General features: G+C 42.5%; 1 protein-coding gene across 3 annotated transcripts in view; it reads left to right on the top strand.

Annotated features, from left to right (window-relative positions):
* The first annotated feature begins 950 nt into the window (after positions 1-950).
* Positions 951-14,153, top strand: part of RHOBTB1 (Rho related BTB domain containing 1) — a 54,688-nt gene continuing 41,485 nt past the window's right edge. Inside the window, exons 1-2 of one of the 3 annotated variants that reach the window (XM_055811717.1) lie at positions 951-1,227; positions 5,346-5,444. The gene's annotated coding sequence lies outside the window, so the exon portion shown is untranslated. The remainder of the gene's footprint in view (positions 1,228-5,345; positions 5,445-14,153) is intronic. The other 2 variants (XM_055811709.1, XM_055811721.1) reach the window with 2 other exon arrangements.

Below are 14,153 nucleotides of genomic sequence, written 5' to 3'. Positions count from 1 at the left end.
CCCTGTATCACTGTTTCTTTAGCCTGGAAGAGCTGTGTTGTCAGAAACTCGCCATAACCAACATTAAATGTCGCTGCTGAGTGACATGAAGCACTGGCAAGTGTACCAAAGCTGAGTGCCTGGCCTCCATAGTCCTCCAAACTCCTGAACCCACAAACAGAAAGACCCAGGGTGGGAAATCGAGTCCAAGACATCCAGAAAACAGAGAATCCCTGTAATACCTGGCTACAGGGCCATTCCTCAAACTTTACTTAAGCATTTCAGCAATGTGCTCTACAACCCTTTTACATACTGTACGGTGCTGGATTACTTATGACTTCCCACTACTGTTCTCTTTAAAGACTTCTGTCAGCGTATTATTGATGCAGAGGTCAGACACCCTGAGGGCAATGTAAATGGGAAAGCATCCTGGCAGGAAAACAAAACTCAGTGTTGCTTTTTAGCAACAATTCAGCACGAAAATTCTTTGTAGGGAAACTGTGGTGAACAGTGCAGTGTGATTTTACTCAGCTGACAGAAATGTTGAACACAGAAGCATGCACGCTCTATAGAGGCACACAGACCCTGATCCCGCAGTCGGATTCAGCATTCTGTAACGCATGTGCTTACACAGAGCACGGGTGTCCTTGCTTGGCACAGCGAAGGGGGGACAGGGCACCCCCTCGCTGCGGGGACGGCCCAGCCCAGCCCGGCCCCGCCGGCACGGCCGCTCCCCTCACAGGGCCTCGCAGGATTTCCTGAGCCGGCAGCCCCTCAATTCCTGGAAGCGATTTCTCCCGCGGGCAGGAAGGACGGCCCGAGGGGGCGCCGAGCCCGGCGGGGGGCGCTGCCACAGCCGCTCCGGCCCGGCAGGAGACGTCGCACCTCACCTGAAGGGCGGTGCGCGGCACCACAGAGCGCAGCACCGCCCCGCCCCCTCCTCCCCCCCCCGCCCCCGCTTCCCGCCGCCGCCGCGCGCGGCTGTAACGGCCGTAACGGCACCGCGTGCTCGAGCGTGCTCACGTGACGGCCCGGCGCAGCCCGCCCCGGGGGGCTGGTTGGCTGGCTGGGGCGCGCCGGCCGCTCCGCTCCCCGCCGGCCGGGCAGGGCCGGGCAGGGCAGGGCGGGACGCGCCGCAGAGCAGAGCGCCGCCGGGGAGGCGGGCCGCGCCGGGCAGAGCGCTGCGGGCGGCGGCGGCGGCGGCTGGCGCGTCTACCCAGTCCTCGGCGGGTCCCGCGCCGCGCTCAGGTGAGACGCGCGGCCCCGCGGGGCGGGCGGGCGCCGCTGCCGGACTCTGCCCGAGTCTCTCCGGGGCGCTGGCCGGGCCGGGGGCGTCGGGACGCGGGTGACGCCAGCGGGGCTGCGGTCGGCCGGGGCGGGAGCTCCGCTGGAGCCGAGGCGGGCGGGAAGCTGCCGGGGCAGAAGGAGTGGCGGGCGGCTGTGGCACCGCGGGGTGGGGACGGCGCTGACCCCCTGCGAGGGCAGGTCCGGACCGCAGCCCCCGGCTCCCCCGGGCCGCTGAGCGGGGCCGCCGCCCCCTGCCCCAGGGCACGGCCGGCACCTGCCGGGCCCGCTCGGGCGCCGCCGGTGCGGCTAAAACCGCTGCCAGCTCGCGGGGCTGTGGAGGCGGTCCTGCTGCAACGCTGCTGAGCCGCTAAATACCGTTAGGTGTATGTGTCGTTTCTCTGGTTGAACGCGGTGTAAATAGTGTGTAAATATCCCAGCACACTGCACCAGGTAGGACTTCTACTTGTTCGTTCAGAGGACTTCTTCATACGATTTATTCTGGCTCTTTGAAAACTTGACAGACATAACTCAAATCTGTTCGTAATTCTCCTTCTGGATATTGGTCTGGCACATTCGCCATAAAAATTAAACTTTCCTCTCCTATAGATTCTCCAGGCGCTTTCTGAATGTGCTTTGTTTGAAAAGCAATTTAATGAATTAACGTAGCATGCACAAAGATAACTTGAGCTGACGTACTAGCAAAGTAACATCTATCGCATGAGCAAAAATGGAATATTCCTGCCCTGAGGTTCCTTTTTAATCTTAAATTATTAATGGGTCTCTGCATTACATGAATGAAATTTGCAATTGGTACAGAGAGCAAATGCATGTAGAAAACCGGATACAAGAGGAGCTGGTTGTGAGGAAGGACGTATCCCCAAAAAGGCTGGCAGGAGGAGGAAGGAAGAGAGCACCTTCTGTTCTCTTGGGGACCTCTGGGGGAGAAGCAGTGGGCCATACCCAGTCCATCTCTTTTGCAGCTCTCAAAAAAGAGGTGTGAGAAAAGGGCAAAACTTTTCCCTACCTGGGGAGTGTAGGAAAGTCCAGCTTTAGTACATACGTTTTTGTTTAGCAGCTGTTTAACTGAGTTCTTGTGGGTGCTCCTGAGGTAGGGTTTGTGGCAATCATAGTATCCTATCTTCTTTTAGAATCTGATTGTCAACTTCACACCAAATGCCATTTGTACTTAGTTAAATAAAGGTACTTACATCACATGTCATAACTTACTTTTGTCTGTGTAATCAATGCAGGAAAAAATGTCTTTTATCTCCAAGGGAGACCCTAGAAAAAGCCCACTTACCTAAACTGAAGTAGGAAGGGCAAAACACTTGCATTTATTATGGCTTCTGGAACATAAATGTTTGAAAATATGTTGAGAGGAAATGTTGGTTTCGTAATCAATGGGAAGTAAAATTTCTACTGTCTGTTCAACCATGTAATGTACAGTAAGTGAGGTGTGTCATAGTAAAGATTACAGCAGCGAGCTAAGGTTCTCCTCTTTCTTTTACCTGAACTTCCAGTATCTCAACTTTTAAAGGCAGAAGTTTGAAGTAAGACCATATTAAATAAAGCAGAAACATCGTGCTTGTAAGCAGTTACTTTTCTTCCGTGTAATCACTCAAGAGTTTGTTGAAGAGATTTTGGGCAGATATATTGAAAATGTGTGATGTTACAGAAGTACAAAACCAATACATAGAGATGATAGACTAGTAAAAGGCAGCTCTTAAGGAGGCTGAGAGGATATATTTCTGCAATATTGTTAGTTTGGTAATAATCTTAAAAAAACTAAAGAAACTGTGGGAGAAAAAGATACCGGATCAACTTAGGCTACTGAACAACCCAAAGGTGAAGCTAGCGTGGATTTGAGGAGAAAACTGAGCTGAATTTTCCTTGAGTTTTCTGTGCTGTCATTGTGTTAGAGGAGTGACTTGTCCATAGCAGAAGAGGCTCCTAGGCCACATCATACATGACCTGTTGGCCCCAAGAAGCCATCCAGGGACCTGAGCATTCCACACGGTCTCATCTGCATTCCTTCTGGGCCTGGTTTGCTCTGCGGTTGTATCACCTGCCAACCTGCAGCAACAACCACCTGCTCCTCCCCTTTCCATCAGTTTAAGGGAAGTTCCCCGTTTTGGAGAACTAGACCATATAAGCATATCCCTCACTGAATTACTCTTTGTTCCAGCTGGCTTTAGTTTCCCTTGGCTTATGGTGACCTTACTGCATGTCCTGCAGGCAGCACTATAGTGCACTTGCTATTGTGGATGAGCACTAGTCCAGGTAATGCCTGCCTGGGCGAGGAGCCGGATGGGAGAGAGAAGGAATGGCACTGCCATGGCCACTACTGGTGCTCTCTGTTGCAGGCGTGCAGAGCGAGTCACATAAAGCCAGCTCGCTCTTCTTGGCTGTAAGTGCCTCAAGACTAAGATAAGGAAGTTGCACGTAAGGTTTAGCTGCTCTATTCTGAGTGCAGGTCATCATAGAAATAGAAGATCTGCTTCCGCTACCATAGTAGGGAAGATGTTTATAGCTAGAGGTAGTAATCAGGCAGCACAATGCTAATTAAGATTAGAACCTTTCTTTTGTGGTCCCATCCACAAAACCAGAAAGCAGAAGTGAGATTAAGGGACAGGGGGATGGAAGCCAGAAACTGTTTTTCTGTTAGGTGGAACTTTTATGCTTTAGTAATGATGAAAATCAGGTTAAACTACATTTCTGTCTGCTTACACCTTTCAAACAACTGGTCTGACTTTACAGCATAATAATTAAAAAAAGTCTTAGCAAGCAGGAGAGTCTCAGTGTGGCCTTTAATAGAACAATACTGTAAATAATGATTTCTGAAAAAGAAATATGATTGAGCTGGTGGAAGGGCTTTGCATGTCTGTTTGAGAGTGAGAAAGTTCCCAATGTATCTGTGGATGCCTTATCTGTAGATTTTAAGGAGGGCAATGGAAAGAAGGGCTGGTTGAAATGTATGATATCTCAGTGAAATAAAACCAGACAAAGCACTGAGTTTATGATCAGATAAATCAGATCCTTTTTTTTTTTTTTTTCCTCAAAAAAAGGGTAGTTTGAAAGAAGCTGCAAATAACTTATCATCTGCCACCCACAAAGCCTATTCAACAAAAGTGTAATGAGGTGCTACCTCATTTTTTCTGTTCTCCCTCACTGTTTACTTGTGCAGGGTATCTACAGAAGGTGGGACTTTTTGTGAGAAACTAACTTTAGTCCTAAATTCAACTCTGAAATGTTGCGGATAAGGATCAAGAAGTGCCTAGAAAAGCTAAGAAGGCTACTAGTCTCTTCAGCTGAAGAATTTGCATTTCACTTCTACTTTTCAAGCTGGCATGAAACCTCTGAAAGCTACTTGTATCTTTGAGCATTGCTTTTAGGGCAGTGTCTGAGGTGAAATCAATGTTGCTTCCACCTTAGGTTCCTGGAAAACTTCAGCCTTGCTCCTGGATGACAACCAAGCCACAATAGTACAGACATTTACCAAACCTAATGAAGCATTTTTATAATTAATTTCATTTGAGACAAAGGTAGAAGCAACGCAGAAGTCCCAATACACATAGCATCAAGCTGTCAGCTAGTAGTTTAGTCTTGTCACCTTCTTGAAATTGGGCAAAATACCCCTCCTCAGAGTCTGTTAGGTAACCTATGAAGACCTGGTTAATTGTGATACAGCAGTGTTTCAGTGTTTGGTTCTGGCACATAAGGTTATTGATTATTATTTAAGTGTAAATACAGAGGGGAAAATATTCAAGAACATGCTTTTTTTAACAGAGCTGTGTCAGTCTCCAGTTATGCTCAAAAGCTCATCTAATTACCCATTACTTCAGTGCACTGGAGTGAACAGTTGGTATTTTAGTTCAGATACTCAATTTACCTGTTTAAAACTTTGAAAGACTGTTTTATTTACCAAGCAGGCTTGTTTTAAAATATAAAATGGATCATAAGAGATGTTTTTGCTATTGGATGTGTTGTAATTTTAGGTTTAAAATGGTGAGATTTATTTTGTCTCTCTTTTTCTGGTTTTTTTTTTTCCTTTTTTTCTTTTTCTCTCCTTTCCCCTTCAGGAGTGCCACAATAAGAGAAAGATTTGAAATATCTTTATTGGAATTCTGCTTTTGATCAACCTGTTAAAAATGGATATGAACATTATTTTCTCCTGTGAGGTAAGTATTCCTGGGGAGAAATTAAGAAAGAAAGAAGGGGGGCTGGGGGAGGGGGGACAGGGGGGACACTGGACAGGACACCCAAACAAAAAAAGAGGAAAAAAAAAAAACCAACCCAGGTTTGTTTCACTTGTTGTTGTCTGTCACCACTGCTGCTCTGTCTAGCAGCTTTTGGTCAGGAATTTTAAAGTTTTAGCTTATGTGACTTGGAGAACCTTGTACTGAAGGTCTTAATTGAAAAGTCCTAGAATTAATACTTTCATTTACAGGATTAGTCATCTTTGTTCTGATATTCCAGTAGATAAAAGCAACTGTATAAAGGATCTGCATTGTTGCAGAGTTGTAAAGGGTGGCTTCTGCACATAGTAGCTTTTGACCCAATGTTAAGCTTTTCTTCAAAGCATCAAAGAAACGGAAGCTGCTAAGTCTCATTTTCAAGAGTGAATACTTACACAGACTAACTGCAGATACAGGAAATGAGTGAGATCCTGGGGTGAAGAAAGAATTTGTACCACAAATACGCAGGTACTCTTTCATGCAACCAGGCAGCTTTCTCTGTTCTTGTTCGGTGCAGACTACAGACAAGGTTGGGCTGTTGCCAGCCTGAATTACAGGTGCTTATTAATAATGCTTTTACTGAGTCCCACATCCAGATTTTCATGGGTTCATATAGTAAGCATGTACGTTAGTAAAATAAAACACATTGGTTTATTTTTAAATAAATAAATTCTATAAAACACGGGAAAATTCGGGTTGTAGGGAACCTCGGGAGGTCAATGTAGTCCAGCCCCCTGCTCAAATTTTTGAGTAGTCAATGAAATTAGGTCGCTTTCACCCATTAATCTTCCCAGTCTGTTATATGTTCAGAAGCATTAACTAAAGGTGGATTCATATCTTGCCATATGTATTAAATGGATGCTATAATCAGATAGGAACATAACATGCTACTAAAATCTGTCGAAATAGGAAAATATTTTGAGACAGGATTGTACAAGAATGGTCTGCTTCTCTGAACAAAGGAAACAATCTTTGATTTATTAATTTCTTGCAATTACAAATGAAATCTCTACAGGTCATGCAACACAGTGACATGCTGCCAATATTTTCAAGACTGGTTCCCTGCAAGAGTGACCCCTTCCCAGGCATCTCTAGGGAATCTATTTATTTACTTCCTCATGTAAGCAAAATTGCTTTCTCATAATCAAGGGAAGGGAAGTGAACACATTGCTTATCCTGCCTGATACATGTTACTGAGACGTTTCCTCTGAAGTATAAATATTTGTTCATGGGAAAACATAGTGACAATGTGAATAAAAATAAGCATCATGTCAGGAAGCTTAGGGAGCAATCTCTCCCCTGGGATTTCAAAGTAGACACAAACCAAATGTTCCCCCCCATCATTATGTACTACCAAACAGAATGTTTCATGAGCCCTAGGAATAACTTCTTCAGTGTTTCGGCCGTGGAGGGTCATGTGTAGAAGGAGTTAATGCTGTTGGTAGAAAGGGATTTCAGCATTCACAGCCTCATAGGAGGGTCACTGAAGTGAAGAGACACTTGGTTTACTTTGGATTTATGCTTATCTCAATGTGCTTTGAATTGATCCCTCAAAATTGGTAATTTTATAGCTTTAATAGTTACATTAGTAATTTAATGAGCCCTCTCCAGCACATTATCAAAGACAAGCATATACTTTGTGAATAAAAATAGAAGTCATTTTATAGGTAATGCAGTTCCTGAAAGCCAGTATATAATATTACATGTATGCAAGTTGTGATGCTATGAATTATTTAATATGCACCGAGTGATCTCAGCATCACAAAGGCAAATGGCATATTAAGGCAAATGACACACCTAAGAACCCCAATATCTCTTCACCTCTGCTCCCAGCATCAAGTCTCACTTCCCAGCCTGATTTTCTTTCTTTAAATGACTTTGAGTAACATGCACAGCTTATGTAATTAAGTTACAGAATAATGTTCTTGGAAACTTGCTGTTTCCACACTGGTTTGTTTCTTCTGTGATTGGGTCTCGCTTCTTGAAGAGAACATATCTGTAGGTCTGGACAAAAGTTAACTTGCTGTCATGTGCTTGAGTAGGAAAATGCTGCATCTGTGGAAGGCTTGTCTTTGTAGAGGTGCTATTTGCTCCTTAATATCCCAGTCACGGCTTATTTGCTTATGGGCTTCTGTGTCACTTGAGGCATTATGAGACAAGTAGTAGTAAATTTAGCTCTCTGGTTAAAGAAGCTACTGCTCTCTCGGAGATTACTTTCTCCACAGTCAGTGGAATAAAATAGGTACATGTGTGTTGGCCACTGCAACGCAGAGTCTGGCAATTTAATTTTGCTGGCAATTCAGATAGTTAAATGCAAAGTTCTGGACTGTGCAAAGTCAACAGAATTGTGTGTGTGAAACAGTAACCTTGAGTAGAATCAAATGTAGTAGAGCAAATTTAAAATTTTAAAACTGCTTGAGCTGTTTTTTACAATTGCTTGCTTATGATTGCTTGTGACTACAGATTAGAAAACTGGGGGGGACTGCTGTGCCTCCGTGGTTGGGGTGTGGGGGGAGGGGGCAGCGTTGCTGTTTGCTTTTAATTTTTGTAATTAAATTTATGTTTCTAGCACTGTCTATCACAGAGTGTTGAAATCCTGTACTAAGCATGTTTCTAACTTCATCATGAGATTTCCTGTGCTTTTGACAAAGGAGAATGATTCTTGCAACACCTGTGCAGAATCTGTAAACAATTCTTTGTCATTGTTAGGTGGGAAATGAAGAAAGCGATGATGTAGCCCTGAAATGCCCATTCAGGGAGCTTAAGCAAAAAGAAATCCAAGTTGTGATATAAAAGCAGTGCTGTCACCCCAGAGCATCCTCTTGCCAACTGGAATTTCCTGTCTCTCACTTATGGAAGCAAGGGCCTAGCACTCTCGAGATTTGCAGCAATAAAAACATACTTAGTACGGTAACAGCACCTGAACTTTACATACTTGCTTGTTTTCACTGCTTTGTCAGTGGTGAAATGTGCTTCTACATGGGGTTTTAAATGGGCAGGAGTTCCAATAATTGTCCTGACCAACGTGTACCATTTACACCTGAGATAGATACACGTGTTGTTGCCCTTATGACTATCCATGTTTCGGTTCTTGATTTATTGCTATTGCTTAAAACCTGAAGTACTTAAATTTGTCTCTTCTATTTCAGGTACGTGTTTTCATTTGCACTTATGCAGATTATTGGTCACTAAACAAAGAACATTTCAAAAAATACTTCCCAGTCTTCTAAGGAAAATACTGGTGGGTCAGGCTTTTCTTGAGGCAATGCAACTGTCTCCACTGGAATTTCTGCAGGGGTGAATTTGGTTCTTTTATCCTCCTTTCTTTGTGTGTTTGCAACAGTGGTTCCCACTGGCAACACTATAAATAAGGAATTCTCAGCTTTCTCTTACAATAATAGTATAGTAGTATTTTAGCTGTAGTTCTGAATTTCAGCCAGAAGCCTATTGTAAAAAATAAGTGCTGTTCACCCATTTTAAATTGGAATTGTGGAGGAATGTTTGTCTTCCCTAACAGATACAGTTTAACAAAATTTTGTAGGCAGTTGCTTCTGTAAATAATTCACTTTTCCCTGCAAAAGTATTTTGGAGATGACGTGGGAGGTATTCAGTTCATTTGAGGCTCTATAATGCTACAAAATGCACCCTGCTTTAGCACTTTTGCCAATATGTATGGGAGCAAATGAGATTAATACCTTTGTAGCAGATCTCCTCTACCCTTACCTGGGAAAAGGACTTCTTGCCTGACTCAGAAAAGACTGTAAAGGGTTCTTTAAAAATAAAAAGCTGCATGCCTTGCTACTGTATTGAAAAAGAAAAAAAAACCAGTAGATTTCATGATACTTGGGCAATATAACTTCCAAGCAATGAGTGTATGAGAAATGTCAAGGCACTGGAATACTTTTTATTAAAGCTCCCTGAATGCCTGATTAAGTTCAAACCACTCCTGGTGGTTCTAGCTTGTTTTTAATTTTACAAAGGTAAATTCTACTGCTGACATATTTAAATGCTGCAGTTATCTGTTTACATATGTGTAGTTGGGAAGTGATGTCTATTTCTCCATACTTTGCAAATCACACAGTATACATAGTAGCTTGGATCCTTTAAGGTCTGTGTCTTTTGCAAAATCTCTATTTCAAGCCTGTAATAATGATACTTTGACAGCTCCTGGGGGTAGTATGTTCCACACCCTCTGTAGAAACTGCAAATATGTGCAAGAAATATGTGCTTTCATGATTGATGGCTTTTGGATGGTAGCATTAAAAAAAAATAGAATCCTTTTTGGTCGCTATTCCTAATAAACATAATTTGGGAAAGTCTCATCAAGCATCCTGCAGTGAAACATGCAAACTGTCTTCATTCTCTGTTTCTTAGACCTAGAATCACTTGTGTGCATTCCTTTTCAATTTCTGCAATTACCATTATCCTTAAGCTACATGGTTTTGCTAAGAATTTATAGAAATTGTTTTAGGGGGAGAAGGTTGTCCATCAGAACACACCATGGTAATATTCTTTCTGCATATGATCAAAGCCCTTGACTCTGTGGGAAAACAGTAAAGTGACAACTAGATTTGCTTAAACGATTCTATAATTCTGTAAGTGGTAAGACAAGAGGAAATGGCCTCAAGTTGCACCAAGGGAAGTTTAGAATGGGTATTAGGAAAAAAATCTTCACAGAAAGGGTTGTCAAGCATTGGAACAGGCTGCCCGGGGAAGTGGTGGAGCCACTATCCCTGGAGATATTTAAAAGACATGTAGATGAGGTGTTTAGGGACATGGTTTAGTGGTGGGCTTGGCAGTGCTGGATTAATGGCTGGACTTGATGATCTTAAAGGTCTTTTCCAACCTAAACGATTCTATGATTCTATATTGAAGGAAACTACTAAAATATATGAGCAGTGTTTGGACAGTGGAAACCTTGTGTTGGTATAATCCAGTCTAACTCACTGAATTTAAGTTTGTCTTGCAAAAGTGCAGTCTTTGCAAGGCAATATGTGCTAGTGTAACTAAATCATGTCATTAAACATGACTAAATGTAAATGGTTGCAAAAGGCGCATGATCTTACCCTGGAAATGCTTTCTCTTTCAAAAAAAAAATGGTTCAAAAGTAGAGAATATGCAGAATATAATAGAAGTTTCAGACTTAGAATTTGGAACTTGAGTGACTAAAGCCACAGTGTTGCTATTGTGCAAAATCATACTATTAAAAATAAATGAAGAATTGCACTGTAATCTTGGGGGAGGGGTGTGTGTGCATATGGAATTTGTAAGCCGAACCAGTACATTCTTTGAACAGTGTAGTGGAAAAAATATTAAAGTGATAGGTGTTTCATTCTGTACTGTTTGGTTTCAGCTGCTTTAAGTTATATATCTTCATCTTTCCAAGACAAGCATGTGGCAACTAGTTCTATGGACTTTTTCTTCATGAATTAGCACCTGAATTGAAACATGGAGAAGTCAGCGGAAACTTTAGCCATCATTTTTAGTAGGATTTATATCAGGCTTTTAAACCATAACTGGGGTCTTTCACATCTAGCTAACTATGGGACAGAGGTGCAGGAGAGTAAGTTGTCGTTAATAAGGCTGTTTCTCAAAGATTAGTGGTGATGAGATTAAGCTGCCCTTGATTCTACTGTTTAATCCTGCTCTGTTGGTTTGACACCCTATAAAGATCAGAATATGGATGTTGGCTGCTGTTCTTGTATATAAGCAGTGATTCAGAGACCAACAATACTAGCCTTTGGCAACTGTGAAAAAGAAGATAAAATCCACTTTTCTTCTCTTCCCCTCACCACCCCTACCCTACTCCTTCCAGTTCCTGTAATTAAAGATCTGTGTAAAAGACTTGTCCTCGTGATAACTTAATAGCACCAGTATAAGCAATTCAGAGCAGTAGTGGCATGTGATTGTAGAGATCTCTATGTATTGCTCCTGTAGAATTCATGCAGTCTTTGACCAGTATTTCAGCTCCTAGAATTTGGTCTACAATTTGTATCCTTCTGCATGTAAGATACTAGTTTTTCATACATTAGGTGATTTTTACAAACCTTGAAGGGCAGGGAGAGCATTTACAATGCTTTAAAGAATGAGAGCTGATCCATTTATATATGGCTTTTAAAGCTCAATACCTCGGATCGAGATGAGAAGCAAAGACTTTTTTTGCCATTGAAAACCTTCTTTTATAGTATAAAAGGATTCCAAGATATCACTGTCTCTTTGAATCTCGGTGCTTGGGCAGAAGTGCATTTTGTCTGATCTACGTAGAGGAGGGACAGAGACAGACAGCTACCCAGAAGGTCAGACAGACAGAAAATCTTCCCCAGCTGATGTTTTTTCCCCAGCTGATGTTTGCTGTGACTCTCATTCATTTCACAAAGAAGTTCTTTTCATTCCATTAATGTCTGGTTAAATAGCAGAAACGTTTTAAGAAACTCTGAACAGTTAAGTAGATGTCAGCACTACAGGTGAGATAATTGGATAACATAGTGCAGACATGAAGTCAGTTCTCCAAGGTGAGGATTTTCTCCTGGGATTAACATTTCATATACGTGTGAACCTTGTCCTGTGGCACGGTAATAAAGAGTTATTTGGGGCTGAAAATATGTTTCTGGTATGTCCCAATTTGTGAACAGAGGCAGTAGCTAGGTACAGAATTGTCAAGACATCAGAATAATTCTCATATTAGTCCAACTGCTGTGTTAAACATAACATTACCCTTAATTTTGGTTAGTGAGCTTCATAAAATGTAACGCTCCAATAGATTGAGTGAAAACCTTTCATTTTGAAGATTAATCTCCTGTACCTTGAAAAACCCCTTAAATGCTGGAAATAGCTGATAAAGCAGGCATGCTTTGAATAGTTGGGAAAAAATCTTATGACACTTTGCAATCACTTCCAGTTTCATTCCCTTGCCAAACAGAAAAATGGCACACATTCAAGAAGAAATCCTACTAGCCAGTTCCTCCCATTTAGCTTCTTTTTGGAACTGTTCTTATAAGCTGATTAAATCTTTCTTACCACATTGTAGTTCTGAGGATCTAGCAGCAGGGAATATGGCAAATACAAGCTGTTGCGAACTTGTTACCACTGAAAAAATTTACATATCTAATACAAAACTGTGCTGTCCAACAAATTCATGCAGCCTTGTCCTCTCTGGGTTGTGAATGCAGTGAGCCATAACTCTGCCACTGCTTCCCTTGGGACAACCTTACATAACAGTTCAGCTGTTTCTCTTGCTGTTCTTCATATTAAGCCAAAATTTTATTTTGCTTAATTGTATCCTGGTATGCCTAACTTTGCAAACTGGGACTATTCAAGTGGATCCACTCCCTTTTAAGACCAGCCTAAGGAGCCTCTCAGAAGGGAAATGCAGCCCTGAAGGCAGTAATAGAGTTTTCTAAGGTTTCATGAGAGAGACTCTGGCAGCGCGAGTGAGCGAGCTGAGACATACCTGACTCAGCAGAGTGCCCTCCCAGCAGCAAAGGCTGGCCACATACTGGGCTGCGTTGGCATGAGTGTGGCGAGGAGGTCAGCGGCAGTGGTTATTCCCCTCTACTCAGCGCTTGTGAGGGCTGCATCTGAAGTACTGTCTCCAGTTTCAATAGAGACTGACTGGCTGAATAGAGTGCAATGGATGGCCATGCATATGGTTAGGGGACTGAAACACAAGATGTACACAGAGACACCGAGGGAGCTGTTTATGTGGCCGGGAGAAGAGAAGGCTAAGAGGCCGTCTAATTACTATCTCAGGTACCTAATGAGGAGTTATAGGGGAAACTAGACTCTTCTCACAGCTGCAAAAAAGGACAAGAGGCAGCAGTCACAAGTAGCATCAAGGTTCTCACTGGGTGGGTGTAAAGAAAAACATTTCATAGTGAGTAGCTGAGCAATGGAACAGACTGTGGACTTACCATCCTTGACCTGATCGGGCTTTGAAGTTAGCTGTGTGTTGCAGAGGAGGTTGGACTAGGTGACGTGCAGGGTCCCCTTCCCACCTAAACTGTGAATTCTCATGTGGGATGAGGTGGGGACAGCAGGGTCTTATAATTTGCAGGTTAAATATGGAAGCGAGGGAAGGCACAAGTCAACATCCTGCATGTGATTAGACTGAAAACTAAAGCATTGTTAAAATATAACCCTCTGCAAAAATGGTAGGTATCTAGTTTTTATTCCAAATTATAAGTATTGGTGTTTTCCTTCTCTAGGTAGTCCCTTTCTTTTTTACCCAGCTGTTTAAAATGTATGCATAAATTAAACATTTTATATCTCTCTGCTAGTGAAAAAAGAATGTGGAAATGCAATTCATAAGGGAGACAACTGGTGCTGTATATCATTCATAGAATGCTCTAATAAAATCTGTGCACTGCAGGCTTCTTAAGTGGTGATGGTCTTGCACTATATTTAGCATTCAGTGAATAACTGAAAAAAACCCTAACAAATAAATGCATAGTGGTCTATGTTAGTGTCTAATGCATGCAGTGAACATAATATTATATGTGTTACATGAAAAGGGATGCAACTGGCCTAATCAGTTTCACAGTGGACTGAGAATAGATGTTGACATCACTAAAGAGAAGTACTTTATGTCTAATGGTAAACCCCATCCTTATTACACCAAAGAGAAACTAAGACTGTGTACAATATAGAACAGTT

This window comes from Falco peregrinus, chromosome 1, assembly GCF_023634155.1.
Source record: "Falco peregrinus isolate bFalPer1 chromosome 1, bFalPer1.pri, whole genome shotgun sequence".
NCBI classification, from domain to species: Eukaryota; Metazoa; Chordata; class Aves; order Falconiformes; family Falconidae; genus Falco; species Falco peregrinus.
This window is presented reverse-complemented; position numbering and strand designations above follow the sequence as displayed.